Genomic DNA, 27,413 nt, shown 5'->3' on the forward strand with positions numbered 1-27,413 from the left:
AGTATATTTATGTGCTTATATCTTCAAGTAGGTTATTTTTATCTGATCTTAATTTTAAAACTATTTCCATAATAGCTTGCAAGGAATATGTTAAATGCCTTCGTTTTTCTTTTTGCCATCAGTATATTTTCACAGACTTTAAGTTGGGACAGTAGATGTGTGACAACCCCTCGATTTGATGACGGAGAAGTAGGAGTGTAGTTGTATCACCTGCAAGCCAATGTTGAGCTGAAGGTGTTGCTTTTGAATGAGAAGTTTAAACAGACATTTGCAGTTGTGTTGTGAGATGTGCTCATCCTGTTTGACATTAGGGACACACATAGTCTTGAATGAACTTGTGGGAGAATTGCTAAGGTAGTACATCACTAAGATGTGTGAGTTTGGGCTCAAGGACAGAACAAGGGCACAGGCACCTGCTGAGGCAAATAGCATAATCTCTTGAGACCAAACAGAAGTGAAGAGTTCCATCTCCACCTTGGGTGTTTCTCTATTCCTTTCTGTTCCCATGTGAAAGGTATCAGCACAGTGGAATTCCCTGCTGCCCACGTAAACATTTGAAAATTTAGCAGTCCGTTTTTCTGTCTGTTGCCTTAGAAACTATTTCTCTTTTTAATGTATTTGTAGTATTCTCAAATATAAGACTAGAGATAAAGGCTTGATAGTGACTCACCAAAGAGAACATTTTTCATAGAATCAAGGTGCATATTGGAATCACAAGAAACCTCATGTGATATCATAGACCAGTAGTTTGCATCCCTATCACATCTTGTGTCTCATTTTTATAAAATATTATTTACTATGCTTCTCTGAAATTTATGGATAATTATATGTATAAGTGAATTATTCTAAAAATTAAACCAATCTGTTGGTTTAATACACTATAATACACAATACACTATAATATAAAGAGAATAAGAAAGTAATTTATAATAAAATAGGATTTCCAACAAATATGCTAAAGGGTGACTATGCTGGAAGGCATGAAAAAGTAGATGGCCATTTGCATCTATGAATTCAATAGTTACAAAAGAATCCTGATCCTGATGTGCTATAACATTGACTCAGATGGAGTGAGGTGGTTTTTTTAAAATAGTGAATGACTTTGCATAAAGTTCCAAACAAAAATGCACTTCTACGAAGATTCTTTGTTCAAACAATTAAAACAACTTGCTCAAGGTAAATGGAGTTACTCTCCTGGCTTGAATGGTTGTACTGAGGTTCTAAGGAAAGGAATGTGCCGAAGAACATTTCAAAGTTTTGGGGGACCTAGGACAGTTACTGGATTAATGGTCAACCCTTCTCCCTACCCCATTGGGGCCCATTACTGTGAAAACTAAAAATGTTCTTGCTTGTATCCATAGCACCTTGGAGGGCACTTAGGGAGAAGCCCTGGCTAAGACCAGATTCCTTTGTTTATAGATTAAAACCAAGCAAACAAAAATGAAGCCCCAGGAGATGGTGATCCATTTAAGATCACAATGTGGTGTGCATGGGAGTCTTCTAGGTTCATTTTCACACAATCTTCCTTGGGGAATTCAGTGTATATGGAGATTTTTTAAAAGCTTTTTTTTCCCCTTTAATTATAAGATTATGATGTATTTACATACTTAGATGATCATGTTTTTAAGAGGAGGTAATAATGTCATCTTCATGTACCTATGGAAGCCAGTGTAGACCCTCTGTGGTGATGTATTGATTGACTATTCCCTGGGGCATTCATTGAAACTAGAGAAATATTTACTTGGATCCAGATGTGTCATTTAGTTGCCTTTCCCTCCTACATTTCTTTCTTTCTTTCTTTTTTTTTTTTTTTTCTTTTTCTTTTAAGACATAATTTTTATTGAGGGGGAAATTATATTTTAAAAAGTAATATTAATGGAGAATCTGAATTGCAAAACTGCTGAAATAAAGCCCACTTTAATCTCATAGAAAACATTTTGTCTTAGGTAGCAGTACTTCTTCAAATAAGTCTATGTGTTCAAATGAAGCCTAGAGGAAAACACTTTGGAGTTTTAATAGAGAATGTGTTAGAAGAGAAGCAGCTATGGGAAGGTAGCCACAGAGCCTTTTGAGTTACATTTAATTGAATATTCAAAATTCGAGTGCACAATTTTATCCAGAAATGAGCAATTCAAGGCTAATTGTTCAGTTTGCTGTCTTCCAGCCTTCATTTCTTTTCCCCCTCTCATGACTAGTATTTTTGTTAGTATGTTCGTCAAAAGGAGACAAAGACAAGATGATGAAAATGATATGATTATAAAACTTTAAAACAACAAAATTCTTTGTTTTAGCTTATATTGTAGAGGGCCCAGCCTATTATCATTAGCATGAGTTCACATGAATATTTTATCATTGAAATAGTGACTGTCTTTGGTGGTTACCTTCAGATTTCCCCCATAACTTTTTTTTTTTTTTTTCCTTTTTGATTAAATAAATGAGAACTGACTGTATTAAAGATATGGCTGTTCTAACTCCTAACCTTCACTCTTAGACTAACTGTATAACTCAGATTTTCAATTATTGTTTGCACTGAAATTTTAAAAAATTAGCCAGATTAACATTTCTTCAGACAATGCATTTATAGCTCTGGTAACATTGCGGACTATCAGATCATAGAATTTTCTTGTACAAGAAACTGTAGCAAAGAAACCCAGAGTACCCTAGAAGTTGATTTTTCTCTCTCTGTCATAACATTGTGGAGTGAGTGATCCCAACTGGAGGGGCAGTTCTATGTTGAGTGGTCATTCAGCTGCCCAGGTTATTTCTGTCTTTTAACACTCCTTAAGGAGTTATCTCATCTGCCTGGTTGAAGCTGGATGAAAGCCAGTTCCACATCCCAGTGTATGGTGAGGGGAGAGAGGAAGTGGAAGGCAAGAAACTTCTCTGGAGCACAAACTTTCTTCTACATAGTTCACCAAGGTATATTAGAGAGAAATCATGGACACATCTAATTGCATAGGAGACTGGAAAATGGCTCTGGCTTGCCACACTGTGGAAGAAGAGGGGACTTTGGAGGACCTTAACAACCTGTGAAAGTCCAAGAAAGAGGGGTCTTATCCTGGTATAATCTTGTGAAGTATCCCAGATAGGATAACATAGGATACAGATCCCTCTCTCCTTCCTTCCCTCAGTAAGTATTTGTTCAGGTCCTACTAAGTATTAAGAACTGGACATAAAAATACAATTTGAAATGAATGTAAGTGGAGATATATTATGCCAAAAATTGTCTCTTTAGAAAGTTGTATCCTGACTTAATATGTTTTAAAATTAATCTGAGTAATGTCATTTGGGTCAAAGTCTTACTTTTCTCATGCTCTTACACAGTATGTTCAGAGTTTGCCTGGAATGATCCTTTCAGAAACTTAATCTGTTCTTTGGATTCAAAAATCAATTTTAAAGCTTTTAAGTGATTTTGCTTTAAATTAAAATAGGTTTCTCAACCTCACCACTGTTAATATGTGGAACTGGATATTTTTTATGGTGGGGGCCCTTCCTGTGTGTCACAGATGTTCAGAAGCATTCTACAATAGCCTCTTCTCACTAGATATACCTTCCATTGTGACAACCAAAGAAGGTCTCCTCTTTGGGGGAAAATGTTACCCCCTATTTGGAAAACACTGCTTTAAAGCAACACTGGTCAAAGAAATGCTTCTTTTAAAAATGTTTGCTAGAATGAACATAAGAACTCTAAGTTGATTCAAATATGTGACATTATGATACAGTGATTGTCTTGTGAAACGTTGATTCTAAAAACTAAAAGTTAATCGGAAAATGCTGCCTTTAGCAAATTCCATGATCCTTTTGAAACATGCCACATATTTTACTATTTAAAATTATCCTCTAGTTTCTTATGCAGAACTTAATTTTTCTTTTTTTTTTTGCACACAGTAGTGAGGATTGAACCCTGAGCCTCATACATACTATGTAAGTGCTATAGCACTGAGCTATAACCCCAGCCCCTAAATGTCTTATTTTTTCAAATTGAAAAGCCTTTTATGGTGCATGGGTCAGTGCTAAAATCTTGACATAGAACAAAGGCAGTCTATTTTTGCAGTGCTGGGTATTGAACCCAGAACTTTGCAGATGATAGACAAGTGCTCTACCACTGAGCTACATCTCCAGCCCCAAAGGATTATCTCTTTAAGTAGAATAATACTTCTACTTTAATTTTCAAAATAGCTACTGGTATTGTGTGTTTCTCTAATGACACGTCTGCTAAATACTGGTATTGATAAAAGAATACCAGTCTGGCTTTTCATTCATTTCAACTAAGTAAAACATGCAGCCTTTTGTATTTCAAAATTCTTGTATGAATGCAGACAGTTGATTGACCAAGACATACACCTTTTTTGTGCTGTTCATTTTAATGAATGAATGAATGAGTTTGCTGAGCAGAGCTCATGAGAACATAAATTAATTTGTTTCTTTCTCTGTCTGCCGAGATAATGCTTTTCCATGTCTAGGGAAAGGAAGAAGAGTGTTGACCAGATTTTTGTGTTATTTTTGCAGACAAATCAGTTTTCATAATGTACAAATAGCTCATGGTTTTAAAATAGCTTCCTTTTTGTGTCTTGTAAGATAGCACAAGAACTATCAATTTTGATTCTTTTAAGAAATTTTATGTTCTCTGAAAAGTTATCATTAGTTGAAAAAAATAGATGGCAATCAGGCAAAACAATTCTATTTTTATGTACTGGGAAATGAAGGTGATGTTGTTACAAAATCAAAGGGTTTATGATTTTCATTTCTGGTCCTTTTAATGAGCAATGAAAGTGAGCAATGTTTCCTTGCTGATTATTATCAATACCTTATTAATATATCTATAAGGAAAACAAAGATGAGGCCTTGCCAGCTCAGTGATGTACCACTTGATCCACACTGGGTGCAGGAGGAAGTCGGGATTACAAATAGGGTGAAACTGGGAATATATTTTTATACATTTTGAAGATTATTACATTTAGGGGACTACCCAATGATAGTTTCTTTTTAGAATTACTTCTATGTGACCTGAAAATACAGAGTGTTCCTTTAAGGTATTCTGGTATCAGGTTAGCCACCCCACTTGGTCTGAACATTCAGAAGCTGAAGTACAAGCCTTGAGTTTTTGTGGAGATTTCCCTTATCCCATTTATGATCAATTACATATCCAGATTGTAGGAGGAAATAAGGGTATAAAGCAGTACTCTTAAAATTCTGCTTTTCTTCTCTATTGCATTTAAACAATTTAAAAGATTTCTGTTTCTAACTTTCCAATTTTCTGAGTCAAATGTGAATAGTTTTTGAATAAATAAAATGGGAAAAGCTACATCCCATGTCTCATGTGATACTTGAACAGAGTGGAGAAATTCATGCATTTATTTGGTCAACAGATATTTATTGTCTTTGAGATACTCTAGGCATGTCCTGAGCATCAAGGGTACAGTGTAGAACAGGAAGTATTCTTTCTTTCCCATCGATCTTAGACTCCAGTGGGAAAGATGGGCATTAAAGTGATCAAAGAAAAACTCTAGACAAAATGTATTTACAGAGTTTGTTTGAACAAAGAATTGGGCAGCACTCAGAATCAGAAGAGGTTTAGAGAATTCTGCTGGGCTGTGTCAGTGGTGATTAGAGGCAGAACAATGGATCAGAAATAGCTTGATTGGTTGCAGTTAGGCATTTGCCTTATTTGGACGCAGTCTCATCTGTTGGCAGTGTGTGATTGGCTAACGTTCAGCACCTTGTGATTGTCTGACAGCTTTTTTTTTTTTTAAACTCTTGAATTAGGTTTTAAGTTTGTTAGGTTGTTTGTTACATAGAGACTCAAAGTATGGAGATAACCTCCAACCAATGGATTTCTTGCATATTTGATTTTAAAACAGCAAACAAATTTAACTACAAATTATAATTATGGAAGAAAAGGAAGGAATGCTGTGAGAGATTAAGGAAGAAATGGTATTTTAGAACAGATTAGGGAAGGCCTATTTGAGGAGGAGACACCCCCTGAGACTTGACAATGGAGGGAGATCATGAACTTAGATGGAGAATGGTTCAGACAAAAGGGGGCAGCATAGGAAAGAAGAGAGAGGAGGAGCTGGGGCCATACAGTGAAGGCCACAGAGGTTGGATTTGATCCAACATCAGGTGGGGAGCACAAGGGTTTCCACTTGAGAAGGGCTTCAGTTTGATTTGCATTTTCTAAAAGGTCATTTCTAAAAACTGCACATTGCATTTTATTTTTTGCATCAAAATTTATTAAGTGTAATTATTTAAAATACACTACCAATATCAAGGAGGAAAAAGATCTCCTAGCTCCTCGCAGATCTCCCTAGCTGCTAAACTGACACAGGACAGCCGAGTGGGAGTAGAATACCATCAGGTCATCTGAGTTTTTAGTTACTTCCCTCCCCCCAGGCATGGAAAACTGGCTTCCTCATCACTTTTGTTCCTTGGCAATAGGCAGTGTTTTTCTCCAAATTGTTATGATTTAACTGATTATGGTTTTTAGTTAAGATTGGTTTAAATTAAGATTGATCAAGTTCTCCACTTGACATTTTTTTTTTTAAAAAAGGCAAAATTCTATCTTCAGTTTTGTTTTCTCCAGTCCAGTTCACCTCAGTTCAGATATTTATCTTAATTTTTTTTTCTGTTCAGATTTTTATGTAGAATTGATTTTATTTTCAAAAGCCTTCTTTCAGAATTAAAGGCAACTATATTCCAGTGGTGTTCTTACTGCTAAATCAAATTCTGTCTTATTTCTTTCATCTGGATTTGGGTAAAAGAGCAGAAGTTAGCTTCATGTAGTACTGAAAGAGAGTTGGCAAGAATATATAGAATCTTTCAACAGTGTCTGAATGTTTTCTGCTCTCATACACCCACATTGGCCTATTTTGAATGGGCCATTGCAATTTTTATGGTCACCTAATGACTCCATGCAAAATTTACATGCTAGAGGGGACAAACTCTTCAAAAGTCCTGAATCCCTCTGGTGAAATTCTTCTATGGGAAATATAAAGGAGTTCTCACTCCGTGTCTATATCAAATTGTAATTGCATCTCATACGGGCATTAAAATATTATGCGTAATAAGCTCTTAGGAAGCTCTTAACTTACCACAGAATACATCAGAAATAATTTTGTGTATTTAAGTATGAGCAGTAATTTTTAATCATGGTAAAGGTTGATACTTGCATGTCGGGGAAACGAACCACCCGTATGCTGATGTCTGGGCATCCCAGCCATTCTGTCCTCAAGGGAGCCTTTAAATATCTAAGCAGATGGGATGGGTAGGCACTTTAATATCAAGCCTCCTGGCTTCAGATGCAGATGCATTTGTATTGTGAGGATTGTACAGTGTAATATGCCACAGGCACTACCCAGGGTCTCTGTGCACTTTGAAAGTTACAGGACAGATCATGGCTTCCTGTCTTTTGGAGTGGGTGTTAGCTCTTCTTCCTCAGGGTGGAATTCACACTTCTTAAGGCAGAGAGTACCGGTGCCATACAGGAACAAAAGGTAATCTACTCTGTTAATTTATCTTCACAGCAAGCCCATGACAAGCTGGAAAACAAGTAGTCATGAAATAAGATGGGCATTCTGGATGGTCAGACCACATGCCAGAAAAAGAGAGGAGCAGCATCATTTCTGTGGGCTTGAGTTACCACTGTTTGTGGTCCTGGTGGTCGGTTGTGAGAGCATCTGAGAAAAAGAGAAGTGACTTCCATCACATGTTGCCAGCCAGCATTTTTAAAAGCAAAAGTTTTCAAGTAGGAACTCCAGAAACTTTCATAGTATATTGGAAATAGTATAATAAGCCAACCATGGAGGACTCTTCACAGGGTTCCTGCTCTGCCTGCAGGTTGAAATTTGAACAGGGCAGGGAGATGGAAATGGACTTATCATTGTTTGGGTTTTGATATGTACCAGCTACTAGACATGCATTATCTCTTATGATCACTGTGAAATCCCTTGAGGTCCACAATAGTACTCCCACTTTAGGAACAGAGACACTGAGGTACAGAGAACATAAGCCAATTTCTGTCTGACTTCTAACCTCTGTTCTCTTTATTCCTCTTCCTCAAAGGCAATGTTAATGAAGCTAAGCATTTTCTTAGAGCCTAGGGGTCATCATCCATGGATTCTTTATTTTACTCTAAATTCTGAAAAATCCCAGAACATTTCCCACACACCTGAAATAAATTGTAAATATCAAAAGCTATCCAGAAATCGAAGCAACAAAAAAATTATCAGTGTTCTGTGTTTAATAATTCGTTCACTGCTCCCTTCTAGTTGATTGCAGGTAATTAAAAACAGAAGTAAATCCTTCAAGACTTCTAAGATCTTACCCAATGGCAATTATGATAATGTAGGAGAGCATCATTGATTATTAATGTTTTCTTTTTCTTATTAATTATCATTCCAAAAGTTTGTACTTTTCTGTAATTAGAATGTGATTCTGTCTGATGAGAGAGAACATCTTTTATGCATGTGTGAATGCAGCAGGATCCAAGTTCACTATAAGGAAATGCAGGAGATTTCCAAGTTGACAAAGACACAGTTGCTGAGCACCTGTTCTTTCCCTTCTATTACTAAATCTTTCTCTTGTATATGCATTTCATTTTTTTTTTCTTTAGACTTTGATCAACTTGTTTCTGTTCCCTATCTAGAAAAAAAGAAAAGAACCAGTAGGTAGTAAATTAAATAGGAATTCAGATTGTTTTCCATGAAAGACTCCCCTACTGACTTTCTTAAAGTTATATAATTCTTTGATTTTTCCAATCAGTAGAAGTGACAGCAAAGGTAGATTATGTAAGCCAGGGTGGTGATAAAGACACTGCAGATGCAAAACTGAACATTTTAAGTGTCATGTGTTTTAAGTAATTATGTGTTCAAATGCTGTTGTATCCATTGGCCTTGTTAGAAAGTTCAGTTTCCTTTCCAAGAAACCAGTTTTAGATTATTTTATACATATTTCTAAATAATCCCTGGAAGTTAAGAGTTGAGGATGATTTCCTGTTAAGGAGTCTCATTGCTGGACTGACTGGGAATACATTTTCCTAGACATTGTAAAAAGTGCATTGGGCTTCCTGCTCGAGTCTTGCTCAAACAGTGGGACCTCACTGGTATAACGGAGAAGTCAACCTCTATCATTTCTTGTCTATTTCAGAGGTTCCATGTGGTTTTGTGTCCAATGGGAAGAAGGTAATTAGATGTGAGTTGGGGAGTGAGGTGGATGGGTAGGTAGGACAATTAATGGAAGAACATTAGAAACCCTTATGGGTATTGTTAATACATTAGACTCTCGATGTGTTTAAATTCAAACAGTTGACAATTGAGATTCATTGTAGGCTGTGGGGTAGGAAAATAATATGATAAAAATAGTGTTTAAAGGAGATTATGTTAGCCACTTTGAGAAATAGATTGACAGGAAAAGGGAGAAAAGGGATCTGAGGCAGTAATTACCATAGACTTGTTAAAGTGTGTTTCTGTAAAGCTTTGAATTCTGGATGATGGTTCTAAATACAGGTGATATCCTGTGTATGAGGGAGAGGTATTGGCAGGACTTGAATAGACAGGACTGTGAATAAAAATAACTCCTCCAACATAAGTGTATGTTATTTTTTAACCGGTGACAGCAAATATTTATTCCTACAGCAATTTCATCATTAGAGTAGAAATTTTTTTTTCTTAAGGACTTTGTGTTTATGTGAATTCAGGCAATTCAGGCATCTGCTCCAGTTTTTCCCCAAAGCCTTTTTAGTGCTAGCCGTTCAATATTCATCTAACAAATATTTATTGAGGGTATACTGCCATGCCAGGTGTTGTACTGGGCACTGGGAAGGGTGTAAGCTAGACAGTCCTGGTACTCATGGGACTTAGTCTAGTAAAGGTCCCTAACCATAATTAACAGTTTCTGTACCAAGTGGAAAAGTACCAGGCACTAAGACTATGTACCATAATCAATAGGACATTTTTCTAAGAATGGAATAGGAATTTTTCTAAGAACTTTTCTAAAAATAGATGAGAGTAAAAATACTGAAAACTAAGCAAAATAGAAAAATTTTAAATTTAATAAAAAGCAAAAAAAAATGTTTCTCTGTTTTGATCTCCATAGGCTTAGGTTTCCCTAGATTTTGTGCAACTTCTAGAAGGTGTTTCTTCTTGTGCAACCTCTATGCCCTGTTTCCTCCTGCTCTCTCCTTTCATGCAGATGGTGGCCTCATGGACTCCTCGATTTCCAAAGTGGATGTTAGTCTCTCCTATTTATCATTCACTGGGGTACTTGAGAATATAAAGCAGTGTGGCTGTTTTTACCAGTGACTTACACAGAGGTGTTTTTCTGTTTGTTGTTGTCTTTTTCTTTTTGGTACAAGGTATTGAATCCAGGGGTGCTTAACGACTCAGTCACATCCCCACCCCTTTTATTTTTAATTTTGAGGCACAGTTTCACTAAGTTGCTTAGGGCCTTGCTAAATAGCTGATACTGGTCTCAAATTTGTGATCCTTCTTCCTCAGCCTCCCTAGTTGCTGGGATTAGAGGAGTGTGCCACCACACCTGGCTTCTATTTGTCTTTTACAAGCTCCATTTATTTATTTATTGAAGCCTCAACTTCTTGAGGTTCTGGAAAAACTCGAAGGGGAGGTGTGTGAGGCAAGGTGAGGACTAAGGTTGTGTTTTTCTTGAGGTAAAAATAAATTATTTCCCACAAAGTTCTATGTTTACTCACAAAATGGATCTCCTAGGAGGATTTTTCCTCTCAAAAGGTCTGAATCTTGCAATGAACAGTTCAAAGGGTCCTGACCTATTATTTGCTCTACTAGAGAGGAGAAAGGATGTAAAGATTAGATTATGTTCTTGCTTTGTTATCTTTTGCTATGTTACAACCACCCCAAGACTTGTTGGTTTAAAACAGCATCATTTACTGTGCTTTCAAATCTATAACTTAGGCTGGGCTTGGTGGGAACAGTTAACCCTTTACACCTCTTATAGGGATGGAGATGGGGTTGCGTTTGAGGATCTGTTTTCAAGATGGTTTTGGCTGCCTGCTTAGAGTTCAGGAGAACTGCAGGCTTGGGCTTCCTTGTCACATAACCTGGGATCCAGTAGTGAGCACCCTAAGAGACAGAAAGGAGAATCTGCCCAATTCTTAAAGTCTAGATGACAGTAACTTTCCTTTCTTTTTTTTTTTTTTTTTTTTTTTTTTTTGGCCAAAGCAATCTCAGAGTCCAGATTAAAGGAAGAGATAGAGAGACCTGACCATATAGGAGTGCTAAAGGATTTGGAGATATTTTAATACCTTCAGGAAACTGCTACTATTATTTGCTGAGCCCTAACTACTAAACATGGTATTTAGTACTTGAGGTTGGTTATCTCATTTAATCCCTACAAGCATCCTTAGAAGGAGATACTATTGTTATCTCGCTTTAAGGCTCATGGTTAAGTATTGTATTCTGTGTCACATAGCTGATAAGTGTCTAGCAAAACTTGGGCCCAGGTCTTTTTAACTCCCAAGTGCATCTTGTTAACCACTTTCTTATGTAATTTATGGAAGAGAGTTACCTAATAGCTACTGAATTATAATACAAGGCAGGCCTATGTGTTACAGTAAAGCAGAGACGAAAGCTGTAGATGAATTATGGATGTCTTCTTGGAAGAGGCAACATTTCAGGAGTCTTAAAGATGAGCACATTAGTAAACAGCAATGAGAAGTGTACTTGAATCAAATATAGGACGAGCTCAAGATTTGAGTGTGCTCTGGGCCCAAAGAAAACTGAGACTGGTAGACTGAAAGAGTGGGACATAGTATGAGCTCTGTCAAGGAGGTTTTGAATGCCAACCTGAAGCATGTATATGCTTAACATGATAGGACAGAGCTGCTGAATTAAGGAAATAGAAACCTCTAAGGCATTGTTTCTGCAAGTTTGGTTTCCAAACCAGCAGCAGCACCTCACATGAGAACTTGTTAGAAATGCACATTATTGGAACACTCCACTTCAGACCAATTGACTCTGAACTCTGAGGATGGAGCAAAGTATTCTGTTTTTACAAGCCCTCCAGGTGACTGATGCAAGCCCAGGTTTGAGACCCACTGTTCTGAGGGCTTGTCACTCATTGTAAAGCAGGCACATTTTGTATATCCTATTGTCAGGATGCTGATTGGGCGTTAGGACTGAAAGACTTTCTGCTCTGTAAGCAGGGCAAGCAATTTGGTGACTAAAGCTGATTCCAGCTCTAAAGCAATTTTGATTGGGAAAAAAAGATGACCAGTGGCTTCTCTCTGGACACTTCTTCCAAAAGTCATCATCAAGGGTGTCTAAGTAACTCAGCCCAGATATATTCTCGAAGAAGCCTGTGGAAATAACACTAAAAGAGTTTTCTTGACTTGCTGAATTAAAATGCAACCTGAATTTATAAGACAATAAAAACTGTTCAATAAACTGATGTGCTGTCATAGCTGATGTAATCATTTTTATTTACTTACATCAGTGATTGGTCCACCCAAGATTTGAAGTAGAATTATAACAAAAAAATCAAAGAATATAAGAATAAGGGACTAGAACAGTGGCTTACAAATATTTCAGTCATAAGATCTTTTCTTTTAATGAACTCTTATTTGAGGCCCAGAACAAAACCCAGAATTTAAACTGTTGAGTTGAAGCAAAAGGTTGGGGTTTTATGCTTCCTGGTAGGGAAAATAAAACAGGAATAGGCCAAGTCACAGGATTTGTATTATATCTGAGGGGGAAAGCTTTGCAATTATTTTCTCAGAAATGGCAAACTCCTCCAAGAAATTTTAGGTCTAAAATTTCTTCTGTGCCTCTTCAAATTGGAGGTGTTAGTAAACTAGTCACCATTGTTTTCAGCAAAACCCATATAAAAATGTGCTAGCTGGATGTAAATGGGTGCTTTCTGCATATTGTTTATGGACAGAAATGGGAGGGAGAATGCTCAGGTGAAGTGAAGGTGAGGGGTGGGTACCACAATAGGTGGGCTATGAACTGGGACTTTAATAGCTCCTCTAAGTCAACAGAGGGGTTGTATTCCCTTCCAATCATTTGCTAGGATGGTCTCATACCATTTTCTAACAGTCCTTCATTTAACCATTTTATTTTCCTCATTTTTATTCTGAACAGATATATCATTTGTATTCAAATGTGGTTAGGCAAAGCAGTATTTATGAAAAAAATATGAACGTGGAGCAAAACCATGAACAGAGTTATATCAGTGTTCCTAAAAGAAAATGAGAGTTGATGTCAAATAATTTGGGCTTATAATAGTTTTTCCCAGAATGTATGGTGACTGCCAGTAATGCAAATGTTTTTATATTATGAATTTATGAATATACTCTAAGCACTATTGGTTGACATTAAATGTAAGTTTCCTATAGTGCTAAAATAATTTTGTTAAATATTTCCTCTAATCAATCAAACTTACTTAGATTTGGAAGTTCATCGGTTTTCACATGCTTGCTTTTGGACTTGCCAACCCCAGTTTATGGTTCTACTTTTCATTGCTTTGAAAATCAGTTTCTGCTGCATTTTTTTTTTTTTCTGGCGCTTCTCAAATGACTTAAAATGTTATAAGCACTTTGGTAACCCTGTGATCTAAAATTTTGTTATTCTGCTCTTTCTTCCTACCAGAGAATTGTACATGGTCTTTTGTTGGGCCTGGTTGCTGTGTTTCTGTGGCGTCTCTAGAGTCTCAAATTGTCTCTAAGTCAATTTGTTTTTAAATCATAACTAACCAAGTATAACTTTTGGTAAACTTTCACTAACATTTGTGCTTCATACCAAGTTAAACTATCCTTTTAAAAGAGACTTTTTTTGAGAGGATATTAAGTTACACAAATATTTGCTTGGAAAAAGTCACAGTATTCAGGAAGCTAGCTTTTAAATTGTGATACATTTAACTGAGGGGTAAAGATTACCAGATAGCAATAATGGAAAACTTTTAACATTTGTATTAGCAAAAATATTTATGGTAACTAAATGCCTCTATCAGCTTTGTAGATTTAAAAATGACTCCAATGGCTACTCAAATGTTTCTTCATTAATTTTCTTCTTAACTGGATTGTGAATATTGTGTGAGATTTTATATAGTCATATCTCATTTTCTTTCTCTCTCTCTTTTTTTTGTACATGATCTTAGGGAGCCAGGTGGGATTAGACTTTGTCTGTAATCCTATTTTCCTAATAACTGAGTTTGAATTCTTCATCTATCAGAAAGTTACACTTCCTTTTCTTAATGGAAGCATGTATCATTTGCTTGTTAAATTACTGACTTCAAATTTCTTAAAGCTGGGTATGGTGGTACACACCTGTGATCCCAACCACGAGGAAGACTGAAGTATGATCACAAGTTTTAGGCTGATCTGGACAACTTATTGAAACCTTGTCTCAAAATAAAAAATAAAAAGATGTGGGATATGGCTCAGTGGTAAAGGTTCCTTGAGTTCAATTCCCTGTACTGTGGGGAGGGTTAGAAAAAAATAACTTCCAGTAATCCTACCACCATAACATAGTTGGAATTAGATTATACAAGATAGTTTATTATTCTTCACATTTTAATCAATCTTTTAAAATATTTTCAGTCTTTCTTAGATTCATAAATCACATACTGTATTTCATATGATTGAAGAATCAGAACCTCATTTATCCTCTGTATTCTCTCCTCAGCTGTTTCTCTGTTATCTGTAAACTGAGATGATATTTAAAATATTTAACAGCAAAAAACACACAAGCACCAGTGAATCAGGAAGGATGCCTAACTAACCAGGATACATTATATCCATTACACCATCTAGATACATACTGGTGAACAAGCCTTCAACATTCTATGTTGGAAAGTCCTTCATAGATGAACACAACCCATTTTTGCTTGTAAAAATGTTATCTTAATGAACATTGATAGCACCTGTTTTGATTTTAAGGCAACCTGAAACATGTAATTTAGATGAGCGCAATTGTAAATGACATAATTTGCAAGGCATTTTAACTGCTATGCTATTTAAAATAACATTTTCGGTAATTATCAAAGTAATAAATGATCTTTGTAGATGATCTTCTACAGCACACAAAAAAGGAACTTACCCATCACTCAGAAGTAACCATATTTCTCTGCACTAATGAACACATCTCTCTCCCTCTCTCAAAAAAAGGACTATGATCTATATAGTAATCTGTGCAACCTGCTTGCTTTCTCCATATATTGTAAACATGTCCCTAGATATTCTTGAGTATTAAGGTTTTTTAATCACTGTGTATCATTTACTTAATGAAACCTCATTGCCCTGACATTTCCTTACTCATTTAGGTCCTGTGAACTATTGCTGCAATTCCTCTTTTACTGATGTCCCCAATTCTCTTGGTCCTCACTAGGCAAAACCCTGGTGCTTATTAAATTAAACTCTGCCTACCTCATGCCCACACAATAGAGCTGTGTAAAGCTGCAGAGGAACCATCCCACCTTGCTGACTCGCCTCACTTTAAATTCATGATCATCCCCTTCTCCTGACCTCCTGATCTTTTGTCCTGCTTGGCAATTGGATGGCATTTCTTGGTGCTTTTACTTGCCTCTTAGATTCTTGTACACTTTCTTGTCTCTCCTGAGACCTTCTGTGCTACTTCCCTTGGCTTCTTCACTCTCAGCTGCTTTCAGTTTCTCTGAGCATAGAGGCAGTCAGAAATAAAATACCCACCCTTTCCCATCCTCACAGCAACCAGCTTCGTGTCATCTCCACTCAAAAACTCATCCTCCTCACACTCAGGGTAGACCATCCAAGTTCATGGCTCAGGTGCAACCAGCCGTGGTGCACTTGGCTCTGTGCCCTCTGGCACAACCAGGGATACCTCTTCAGCTACACCTTTTGTGTTACCACATTTTCCTTCAGATCTACCCTGCCTACCCTCTAGCCATTATGGTATTTCCTTGTGCCTTTTACTGTAAAATGCCTTGCAATAGTTGCTACTCACTGACCACAATTTCTTTTCATCCATTGTCCTTTGTATCTGTTCTAGTCAGGTTTCTGCCAACACTGTTCCAACTGAAAGTCAATCCATTTTTGTAGTTGTGGGGACCAACTGTGAAGTAAGACTTGATTTCTCTGTTTTCTCCCTTGATCCCATCCCACCCCTAAATCTTTTTTTTTTTTTTTGAGTGCTGGGGATCGAACCCAGGGCCTTGTGCTTACAAGGCAAGCACTCTACCAACTAAGCTATCTCCCCAGCTCCCCACCCCTAAATCTTGATGGCTCTAACTTAAACCCCAAATCCTGCTTGTCTTGCTCTCTACTAATGCTACCCTAGTGTCCCTTTGCTGCTTTAAGAAATTATCACAAATTTTCTGCTTAAAAGCAACAAAAATTGTCTTACAATTCTGAAGATCAGAAGTCTAAAATGAGTTGTCAGGGCTGCATTCCTTCTGGTTCTATTAAAGAATCCACCACTTCTTCTTTTCTTTTTTTTTTTTTTTTTTTTAGTTAGAGGCTGCCTGTATTCCTTGGCCTGTAGTACCTCCTTCCATCTTCAAAGTCAGCAGGGTAGTGTGTTCTAAACTCTCTCTGACCTCAGCTTCCATTGTCACATCTCTTTCTCTGACTTGAAAGCTTACTCTTACAAGAACCCTTGGAATTAACATCTGTCCCATCCAGGATACTCAGATAAACTTCACATCTTAAGATCCTTAACTTGATCACATGTGCATACTCTTTTCTACCTTGTAAGGTTAATTTTTTTCTTTTGTTTTGTTTTTGTTTTGGTACTAAGGATGGAACACAGGGACTCACTCATGCTAGACAAGTGCTCTACATTTAAGATATATGCCCAGCCCTTTCTCTTTTATTTTGAGGCAAGGATCTTTTCTTGGCTGAACTGCCCAAGCTGGCATCAATCTTGCAATCCTCCTGCCTTCGTTTTCAGAGTAGCTGGGATTACAGGTGGATACCATCACACCCTATTATAAGGTAACATATTCAGACTCCAGGGATTAGGGTGTCAATTACCTTGGTGGTCACTTTTCTGTGTACCCCAACCCCTTCATCCATCTTGTTTCTGATGGGTCTGCTGGATGTGTAGTTGCCCCATTATAGTCTCTACTTTCATAGTAACCATAGTTATTCTGTAAAAACAGGTCAAATCTTGTCACCCTTCAGCTCACAGTTGCCTTGGGTGGTTACTTTTCTCAGAGTAAAAGGCAAAGGCCTTTTAGTGGCCTTGAAGTTGCATGATCTACACTCCTTATGTTGTTGGAACACCCACATTACTTTCCCCTTATTCTTTGAAGCCCTGTTGACCTTTGCCTGGGTCTTTACTTGTGTTTTTTGTGCCTGGAGAGCTGTTTTCTGGGGCCCTGGACCTGCAGCTACTTCCCCATCTGTTTAGGTCTCTGCTGAGATTTCATCTTAGGGAGACTTTTGCTGACCCTCTGATTTAAAATTGCTGCTCCTGTCCACACCGCATGTACTCCTCAACCTCCTTTATTTAGCTCTATTGTACTCATCACCATCTGATGTACTTTCCGTTACTTTTTGTTTTCATTTTCCCACTAGAATGTAAGCTCTATGAGGGATTTTGTTTTGTTCACTACTCTATTTTACCGGGTTCTTGTTGAAAATATGGAGTTAAAGTGATTCCAAATGACCCTGTTGAACATAGGTGAATCTTTACGTCAAGGGAACTAGACTAATAAGTATCATATAAACTTAGAAATAATTTCTTATTTTTACCTTTTCCATGTTATATAGAATTTTTTCCCCCTGATTTTAGGTGAATACATTTTTCCTTTGTCTATTTTCTTTGTCCCTATGTGATAGAACCCCTGGGTAGGACAGCTTTGAAGTACCACTTCGTACTGTTGTGTGCTTGAGTACTCATTTCTGTGGAGCCAGGAATGCTTTGCTTTGTCTTCACCTTCTCCCTCCTCCCCCTTCCCCCCTCTCCCCCCCTCCCCCCTCCCTCCTCTCCCCTCCTCTGTCCTGTCCTCCAGTCCTCCACCCTCCTCCATCCTCTCCCTTTTCCTTTCTCCCTCTTCTTCTCACAGTATATAGACAGTGGATAGTGGTCAATGTGGTGCCAAGAAGCCCAAGAGCTTATGAGAAACTGTAGTCATCCAATCCAGGTGATTCCCCCCAGGTCTCCTGCTTGTTGTCACCAGGGCAGCTGCTCTTTCTTTTGTCTCTCAGTTCCAGTGCCCTTGTTGTTGCATTCTGCTGATTGCTGCCCAATGTGGATTCTAATGCCAACTACTTCTGATTGTCCCTGTCATGCTTTCTCCTCCTCCTTCTCTTCCTCTTCCTCCTCCTCCCCCTTTTCCTCCTTGATTTTCTGTTCTTTTAATATCCCATCATATTTCAGCCACCACGAAACAGGAAAGTGGTCATATTCATCAAGTCTTTTTTCTTTCTCCTGAATTCTCATGCATACAATTCCTGGTGGGGAAGAGGGGCCTAACCTGGAAGCCACAACTTTATATCTAGACTGACTTTATCTGTGGACAGGTATGGGGCAGATGTTTTTTGGCTCCTGAGGCACCACATTGACATTCAATGTATGGAGGCTGTCAGGATCTTTCTGGAATAAATGTAGAGGACTCTTCATTCTCTGTAGGAAACCTGACTCAAGGTTGAAATGTTCCAAAATGATCAATGAAAGAAAGGATGGAAATGAAAGGGAAATAAAAGTCTTGTTCAGGGTCCCTAGGACCCTTCTAAGTAGTTTATGAGGTCAAAATATATTTCTTAATAATGGACATTATTTTCTTTTTCCACTCTCATTTTCTCTTGAGGTGCATTGGAGCTTTCCAGTGGCTACAGTGGCATATGATTTCACAATGCTTTGTATGGGAAGAAGCAAGTGTGAGAATATAGCTGTCATTTTTTAAGAGATTAAAGAAATGTGCAGGAATACACAACAATGCCTTAATAGCTTTTTTAGGTTTGGATAACAACAATTTTTACATAATATGTTGTTTATGTGAATATGTAATTTATTATTCTTTTAAAATGATTAGTGAATTTAAAATGTTTTAATTTTTAAAAAGGTAATTAGAAATACCTGTAACTCATGGAAACAAAACTTCTTTGTGTCTTTAATAATTTTTATGAACAAAAAGGGTCCTGAAATCAGAAAGTTGGGGAAATACTCATCTGGAAAATTTGACTTTTGAAATACACCTTGTTCATCTTCAGCTGTGTCCCAATCTCAAGGCTGGGGTGTTTTGATCCCTCAGTGAGGATATGGGTAGTGTTTCTTGGTTACTTGAGGTTTGTCCTTAACATTGAGATTTCTGCTAGAGGACATAGCTTTTCCTAGTGATATTGAGAATAACAACCTCAGGAGAGTTCCTGACTCTATTAAAGGGATAAGAACCATCCTTTTAGCCACAGTCAGGGAACTATATGAGGTGCTGGTGTGCCCCTCACCTGAAGTCTCCATGTGGTCATAGTAAGACCATAGAAAGACTTTGGAGGGGACGGGAAAAGGACTTTTGTTAAATCCTGTCATGAGCCTGTGTCTGACTTGATGCTGGAGATACTGACAGGAATCAGAAATATTCTTTGACTCTTTTTGACCAAAAGATTGGTAGTGGTTAAAGATTCTACTTTTCCACAAAAGTTAATTTTTCTTTTCCCTTCTAGTTTATTTTCAGAATTAGAAAGGTTTCAAAAGCCTATGGGTTCGGTAATGCTGGATGCTAAGTTATGGTTTTATAGCCTTCAAAAGTCTTTAAAATATGCCCTAAATATTTATGGATTGTATGGGGGGTGTATATATTGCATGTGGATATGTTTACATATGTATACACTCATGTGAACATATGCATCTGCACCCCATGTAAATCAGGGTTAGGAAAATTGAGTCACAGCTTTATAAATTTATGTTAATCAGATTTGATTATTTGCTAATTTACTGTAAATATTGTTATTAGAGGAAAAAAATCTGAGAGATAAAACTATTTAGAAATCATTTTAGGAAACTTGTACAGAAGTAAACATATTTTACTCTGTGGCACCCAGAGGAAGTTGCACTATGGATGACAAAGCTGAGGCATAGATAGAGAGGTGGGTAGTGTGACCAGAGTCCCAGAGTCCCACAGCAGATTAGGACCAGAACAGGAAGTAGGCCTGGGGATATAGTTCAGTTGGTAGAGTGCTTGCCTCACATACACAAGGCCCTGGGTTCAATCCCGAGCACCACAAAAAAAAAAAAAAAAAAAAAAAAAAAAGAACAGGAAGTAGAACTCTATGTTAATGAATTTTTAAAATTGTTTTGTGTGTGTGTGTGTGTGTGTGTTTAAACAAATGATGTCTAAGTGGAAGACTTGTCTGTCAACTTCCAAAGTTACCCTCCAAAACAAGGTGCCGGATAGGCACACTAGACTCTTCAACAATCGTAATTAGCAACCTTGTTCATGTTTTGTGCCTGGCATTTGTTATTAATAGGTCACACTCACCAGGTTGGGAAGCTGCAACTCAACAGCTTAACTCTCCGCAAGTCTTAGTGGCAGAAGTCTGATCTTTAGGCTCAAGGTCTGGAGTTTGTTTATTATTTTTTTAATCTTTCACATTACCCTGGTGGTGGCTGACATCAGTGACAGGCTCTGCTGCTTGGGGAGGGCTTTGTAGAAAGCATTTGGACCTTTCAGTGCTGCCAAGCATCTTGTTGGGTAATGCCTAGGTGGACTCTACCTCCCTGAGGCTAATGTTTCAAATGCCCATGGCTACATAACAAACAATACCAAAATCTTGTGGTTTAAAACAATGATGTATTAATTTTCAGTTCTTTGTGTGTTGGCTGAATTAGTGTGTGGGATAGGGAACAGGAGATGAGACTGAGAAGGCAGATGGAGGCCAGATGATGAGGGACGCTGTGTGTGGGCCATAGGTGGATGTCACTTTTCAGGGGTTCATCTTTTTTAAACAGTTCATTGATATTTCCTTAGCAGGAGGAGACTGGTTAGGGCAAATGACAGGAAGGGCATAAGAACAAAAAAGGAGCCAGGATGTACTGAGAGAGGGGGAACAGAAATCAGAAGAATTTGGAAAATTTTGGTGAGTTGGTGAGAAAAGCAATTGAAGTTTGTTGTTAGGCTGGCAGATGTTAGCAAATGAACATTTTATTGTTATTGGTGGTGGTGGTGTTATAATAGGGTGGAATTCAGTGCCTTTTTTTTAGGGAATTTTTTTTTTTTTTAATTGTGACAGAAACCAAATAACTCCCAAGAAACATACTGACTCGTGTAATTGAAAATTTTTAGGACTAAATCTAACTTTTAGGTATGGCCAGACCCAGAGACTATATGTGAATCAAAACTCAATCTTATTGTGTCCATTTCTCAACCCTGATTTTCTTCCAGTTAAGTCTATGTAGGCAAAAACCAAAACAAACAAATAAAAAAAGAAACACCTGACCCTGTAAGAGGGTTTGGCATAAGAGTAACATATTTACTAACCCTCACAGTCCAGATTCTTAAAAATCACTGTCTTCAATTTTATGAAAAGAGAACCCTGTGGGCAGAGGGGGGAAGCATAAAATTATACAAAGTTAACAGCATTTCTTAGTTTGCTAATCCAAGAATATGACTTCTGCTTAATCTTGAAGCAGCCTTGTTAGCCAGGCCTCTTCTAACCTCACCTGGCTCAGTCTAGGCGGTTTCTAGGTGGCATATCACTTATCCTCTCTTCTTGAGAGTGACAGAATTGGACACTTTTCATTGCAACATGCTCTGCCCTGATCATTGATTATCTCTTTATGCCTTACAGCAATCCTGTGATTTAGGTATTATTATGTGTTTGGCACATGAGAAACTAAGGTTTGGAGTGGTTAGCCATTTAGCAGAGGTCACAGAGTCAGGAAATTTTAGAGCCACAATTCAAATCCAGCCAATTTGAACCCGGCGCCCCCATTCTGGACTGAATTATGTGACCATGAAACTCTGTGATCTACAGTGCCTTTTCAGATGCTCAGCTAGACCCCAAGCTTTATGCAAGATTAGCATGTGAACTTCTGTACATACCGTTTCTGTGGACAAGACAATGGTAACTCACCACGCTGTGCAGAGAGAGGATCATTCCAACAAACATTTTTAAATGCACTTTCAACTCTCCCCTGCGGTAGGCTAGGTGTTCGGAGTATCCATCCACGTGTTGGCAAATGGCCTGCTCAGGCTTAGACTTCCACCTGAAGATGGGAGCGGTGTAAGCTGTTTTCCCTCTTATTGATACTGGCAGTTATCTGAAAAGAGTGAGAGAATTGGAACACTCTTACATCACTTTGAGACACTTTCAAGAGGCACCTCTATGTCAACAAGTAAAACATGAACTTTTTTATGTAGCCTTTGAAGGGCCAGAATTATTTTGGTTTGTTTAGAGAATATAAATAAATCTAACTTAGCACCTTCTGTGTAGATTAAAGAATTGGTATGTGTTTTGTTATTCCTGGGTTTAAACAAAATAGTATAAATTATAAAATCTCATCACTTCCTGAAAGAAATAGACTCGAATGCTCTAAATGAGAATGTCTAAATGTAGAAAGGAAAAACTTATAACCACTTTAAAAAGTAATGTTTGTATATATTTTACATGTTAAGATTCGTTGGAGTTCTTTTTAAAATTGACAGATATATTTTTTTCCTCAAATTTCATACTTAACCTGAAATTCTGACAATTTAAAATTAAACAGACATTATTACCTCATGTACATGATGTGATCCTACAATATGTATGAATAGGAAAAAGAGAAATTATACTTCACTTTTGTATGGTTTATCAAAATGTGTAAATGCATTCTACTGTCATGTACAACTGATTAGAACAAATAAAAAGATTAATAAAAATTACTTTTAAAAAAGATTTAAATCTTAAACTGCCTTTTATGAAAATGGAGTGATCTGTTTTTAGATCTGTTCTTTGTATCATTCCCTAACTGGAGTGAATTATAATCATGTCTTAAGTAGGGAAATGAAAAGGAAATTAGAATAAATTCTTATTAGTTCAGCATTGGGTTGTTCTCTTTGGTTTTTAGGAGGTATTATACTGTGAATTCTAACATTACATCTCATAGTGGGCTAGGATGTGGGTCAGTGATAGAGCACTTGCCCACCATGTGAGAGAACCTGGGCTCAAGCCCCAGCACCACAAAAAGAAAAGTAAGCAAAAAAACACAAAACCATATCACATATCCTTGTCAAAGATGCATATGACAGTACATTCCAAAATCAGTATATTTGACTGCTTCAGTTGCTTTTTTTTTTTTAATTTGTTTATTTGCTTTTTGGTACCAGGGATTGAACACAGGGACATTCAATCATTGAGCCCCAATCCCAGCCCATTTTTATTTTTTTATTTTGAGACAGGGTCTCATTAATTTGCTTTGAACTTGCGATCCTCCTTCCTCAGCCTCTGGAGTCTCTGGGATTATACGCATGCACTGCAGCACCTGGCTTGAGTTACTCTTAAGATGTTAAGATTTTTTTTTAATTAGTTCATAATTTAAATGAATGAGAATAAGCTGTATCTAAGGTTACTGCTGATTAACTTCCTTCTAGTTATTTCAGTCTAAAAGCTCCACTGCAAAGCAACAAAGCTGATCTTTAGCATTATTCAATACTGACATTAGTGATACAGATTTAATTCATGAAGTATTCTTTGAGTATTTATTAAGCACTAGGTTCAGAATTTATGATAAACATCAGTATGGCCTAGGTCATTATTATAGCTCACAGCCCAGCCTTCAAGGAGAGGAGGGGTGAACTTGCAGGTATATAGCAATGTTGTTGTAGAACAGCAAGAATTCAGTGAAGAGTGGTGTACAAAATACAACAGAGGCCTAAAGAGAAGGGACTAAGCCTTCAAGTGGTCAGGAAAAACCATACAAAGAAAGTCAAAGTAGATCCTGGTTCTTGTAGTTTGAACACGGCTTCCCAGTTATACACGAGACATCATGGCAAAGCCAGGACTCTGTAAGTAGTTTTATAGTTGAAATTTATTTTAAAATTCGAATAGCCTTTGTTTTTGTAAGACATGGAGATACAGAAATGACTGTCATGAGTGAAGTTTTATACTAATGGACTCTAGAAAGGAAGGTACAGTATGCCACCAGAACCACAAGGGAAGCACCAGGGCTTGCTCATAGGAGGCAGGAGCCTGGGGAAAGCATGGGTCAGGGCTTTGACTGTGCTTCCCATGGGAAGGAACAAGGGAGGCAGCCTAGGCAGGTTAGAATTTTCTAGTTTGAATAATTTCAGGCATGTTCCTGGGGTGTAAACACTGCCTTTTGTTTTCTGATACCTGACTTTGGGATGTTTAGGACAGGGGAATAATGTTGATGTGTATAAGAGCTCTTGAAAAGGGTAGATAAACAGGGTACAGCTCTAGATTGATTTGTAGATGAACACACGCTTGAAAGGAAGTCACTTGCTATCTCTAAGAACTGAATAGCCTGGGAGGGGCCGTCTCTTCCTTATCAGTGAGGCCCCATATGACAATATGAAGAATACAGAAATAAAAAATGTAGTTAACACAAAGCTCAGGAGGTGAAGAGGAGGTGGGTAGTGTGTAAGAGAGCAGAAAATCATACACATCATACAATTCACCTCATACAAGGCCTTGAGAAATGCTTGGACTTGATTATAAGAGCTCTCGATAAACTGAGAAAGGCAGTCTCAGACCTGCGCTGTGGGGCAAGCCCTCTTATCCACAGAAAGGAAGGTTGGTTGCAGGAACACCAGATCTGGAGACGTGGAGACCAAGCAGGGCTGTAGTGAAAGATGAGAAGGGCTAGAGTAACACTGGGATGGAGAAGAAGGAAGAAATAGGAGTAGTATTTAGGATGCAGTAATTATATACCTTGATTGATTCGCTGTGGATAGAGAGAGGGGCTGTTGGAGGCTAAGGTCTCACTGACACTCTGGTTTCAGGTGAGTTGTACAGTAGTGGTGAGATACGTGAGGTAAAAAGGTGGTTGCTGGGAAAGATGAAGAGTTCAGTTTGCTATGTGTTTATTGAAACATCCAGGACAAGTTATTGAGCAGATAGTTGAATTTAAGGTTCTGGGAGAAGTAGTTTTGATTGTCGAGTACTATTTCTACCAGCTTAGAGATATGCTAAAAGCGGGTCGAGAGAGATGGCAGTCATAGAATTAATAACTTTAGAGAGGGTCATAGAAATCATTTCTTTGAGAAAGAGAAAGGAATAGAATCACAAGAGTACTGGAACAAGAAATCGATCCCTAGCAAGGGAAGACGCAAGGTTGAAAGTCATGAGGAGTACAAGGATGGGTTAGGAGCAGAATTGGTCCCAGAACCCCCATGTGTTCCAAGACCTGTGGATGCTCAACTCTCTTATGTAAATTGCTGTAATATTTGTGTACTATTTAAACCCATCCTCCCTGTAATTTAAATCATCTCTGGATTACTCATCATACCTAATACAATGTAAAAGTTATATGAATTCTTATACTGTGTTGTTAAGGAAATAATGGGGGGGGTCTGTACATGTTCAGTACAGATGCAGTTTTTATTTTCAAATATTTTCTATCCGTGATTGGTTGAATCCACAGAGGTGAAACTTGCCAATATGGAGGGCTGACAGTATAATGGAGCTTTGGGATATCTGCAATGGAACTTGGGTCACATGAGAGATAGGCCCCCCTAAACCATACAGTTCAGTGGAGCCATTATACTTTTGGCTTCTTGGGCCCAGGTGAGTTTGGAGACCTCAAACATAGTCTCAAGCATATGTGTTGTGTGCTTCAAAGAGAATGCAGGGGTCAGGTTATGGACATACCCAGGCTCTCAGTGTTGAGAAGTAATGATTCAAGAGGAAGGTATATTCTGGAGAAACATTGTGAGTTCTGTGTTAGTCAGTTTTTCATTGCTGTGTCCTAAATACCTGACCAGAAAACTTAAAGAAGGAAAAATAATTTGGGGCTCATGGTTTCAGAGGTCTCTTTCCACAGATTGACTCTGTGACTCTGGGTTCAAGGAGAGGCAGATCACCATGGCAGAAGGGTGAGGCAGAGAGAAGTTGCTCAGGCCATGGCAGCCAGAAAGCAGTGAGAAGGGTTATGAATGGGACACAGGGAAGACGAACCCTTCCAGGACATGTTCCCAGTGACCCATCTCCTTCAGCCATGCCCTTCCTGCCTACAGTTACCACCCAGTCAGTCCATTCAAACTAGGGTGGACTGATTAGATTATAGCTGTCCCAGTCCAAATGTTTTATCTCTGAATATTCCTGTATTAACACAGAAGCTTTGAGGGAGCAGTCTATATCAAAACCATAACAGGGCTGGGGATGGAGCTCAGTTGGTAAAGTGCTTGCCTTGCACTTATAAGGCCCTGGATAAAAACAAACAAAAAAAGACAAAAAAACCCAAACAAACAAACAAAAAAACAAGGTCTATGATGAATTGTAGGAGAAAGTTGATGGAGAGTAGGAGGTGAACTAGGGGGAATGAAGCATCGTTATGATGAAACCTATGGAAACAGGGATGCGGGGAGTCCTCCAATGCAGGCTGTTGGGGGTGAAGATATTAAAGCATTGAGGCTTTGGTTCTTTTCCTTATCCACATGATCGGGGCCTCCTGGATAATGACATTCGTATCAGTGAATGGGGATACTTAAGTTTTAGGTGAAACATGGAAATAGTTTATCTAAGTGTTTTCATTTAAAATGTCATTAATAATCGCTAATAGATATTTCATCCACAGTTAGAATTACACCCTTTCTTGCCCCTTTCACGAGCCTTAAAGAAATAAATTTATACATAAAAACAGTATTTTTTAGCCAATGGGCCTTTTTGACCAGTAGGAAGTCTAGGCTCTTCATCCTCAAAGGGTTGTTCAAATACAAATTCCTGCTATGACCTTGTGAAACAAAAACAACCATTACTTTTTCATTGATTTGGGACAGAGAGGTGTTTATCATCTGGGAGGAGTAGGCAGCTTCCGGAAGGAGTAGCAGGGAAAGAGGGGAGCTTGCCCGACAGAGGAGGCATTCATAAGGAAGGGAGAGCAGTCAAACACTGCAGCAAAGCCATCAGCAGTTTAGTGACGCTGATGCAGTCCGGGTCCCTCCTCCCTCCAGATAAGGTCTCAGCTGTGAGGACAGTATTCTCCTAGGGACTTTATGTTTGACTTTCTAATTCTTCACTTTCACTTCCAAATGATTTCCATTGTCCTTAACATTCGAAGAGTTCAGGGGAGGGAATAGTGAGAGGAAGTGCATTGGCATTTTCCATGTGTCTCCCCTTGTTCACTCAGACCTGGGCTAACAGGTTTATTGATCCTGGGATGGATTCTTAATGTATCATGGTGCTCATGAATTTCTTAACCTTAGAAGATCTCCTGTGACTGGCTCACCAGGCTGAAAACAAAACCATTGTAACACAGATCACCTTCACAGGTGCATTTATTCAATTATTATCCTCCTTGACTTAA

At 38.0% G+C, this 27,413-nt stretch overlaps 1 protein-coding gene across 5 annotated transcripts in view; it reads left to right on the top strand.

Annotated features, from left to right (window-relative positions):
• Positions 1–27,413, top strand: part of Cttnbp2 (cortactin binding protein 2) — a 149,112-nt gene that overhangs the window by 12,382 nt on the left and 109,317 nt on the right. The gene's annotated exons all lie outside the window — the stretch shown is intronic.

This window comes from Sciurus carolinensis, chromosome 8 (genome assembly GCF_902686445.1).
Source record: "Sciurus carolinensis chromosome 8, mSciCar1.2, whole genome shotgun sequence".
In the NCBI taxonomy this organism is placed as follows: Eukaryota; Metazoa; Chordata; class Mammalia; order Rodentia; family Sciuridae; genus Sciurus; species Sciurus carolinensis.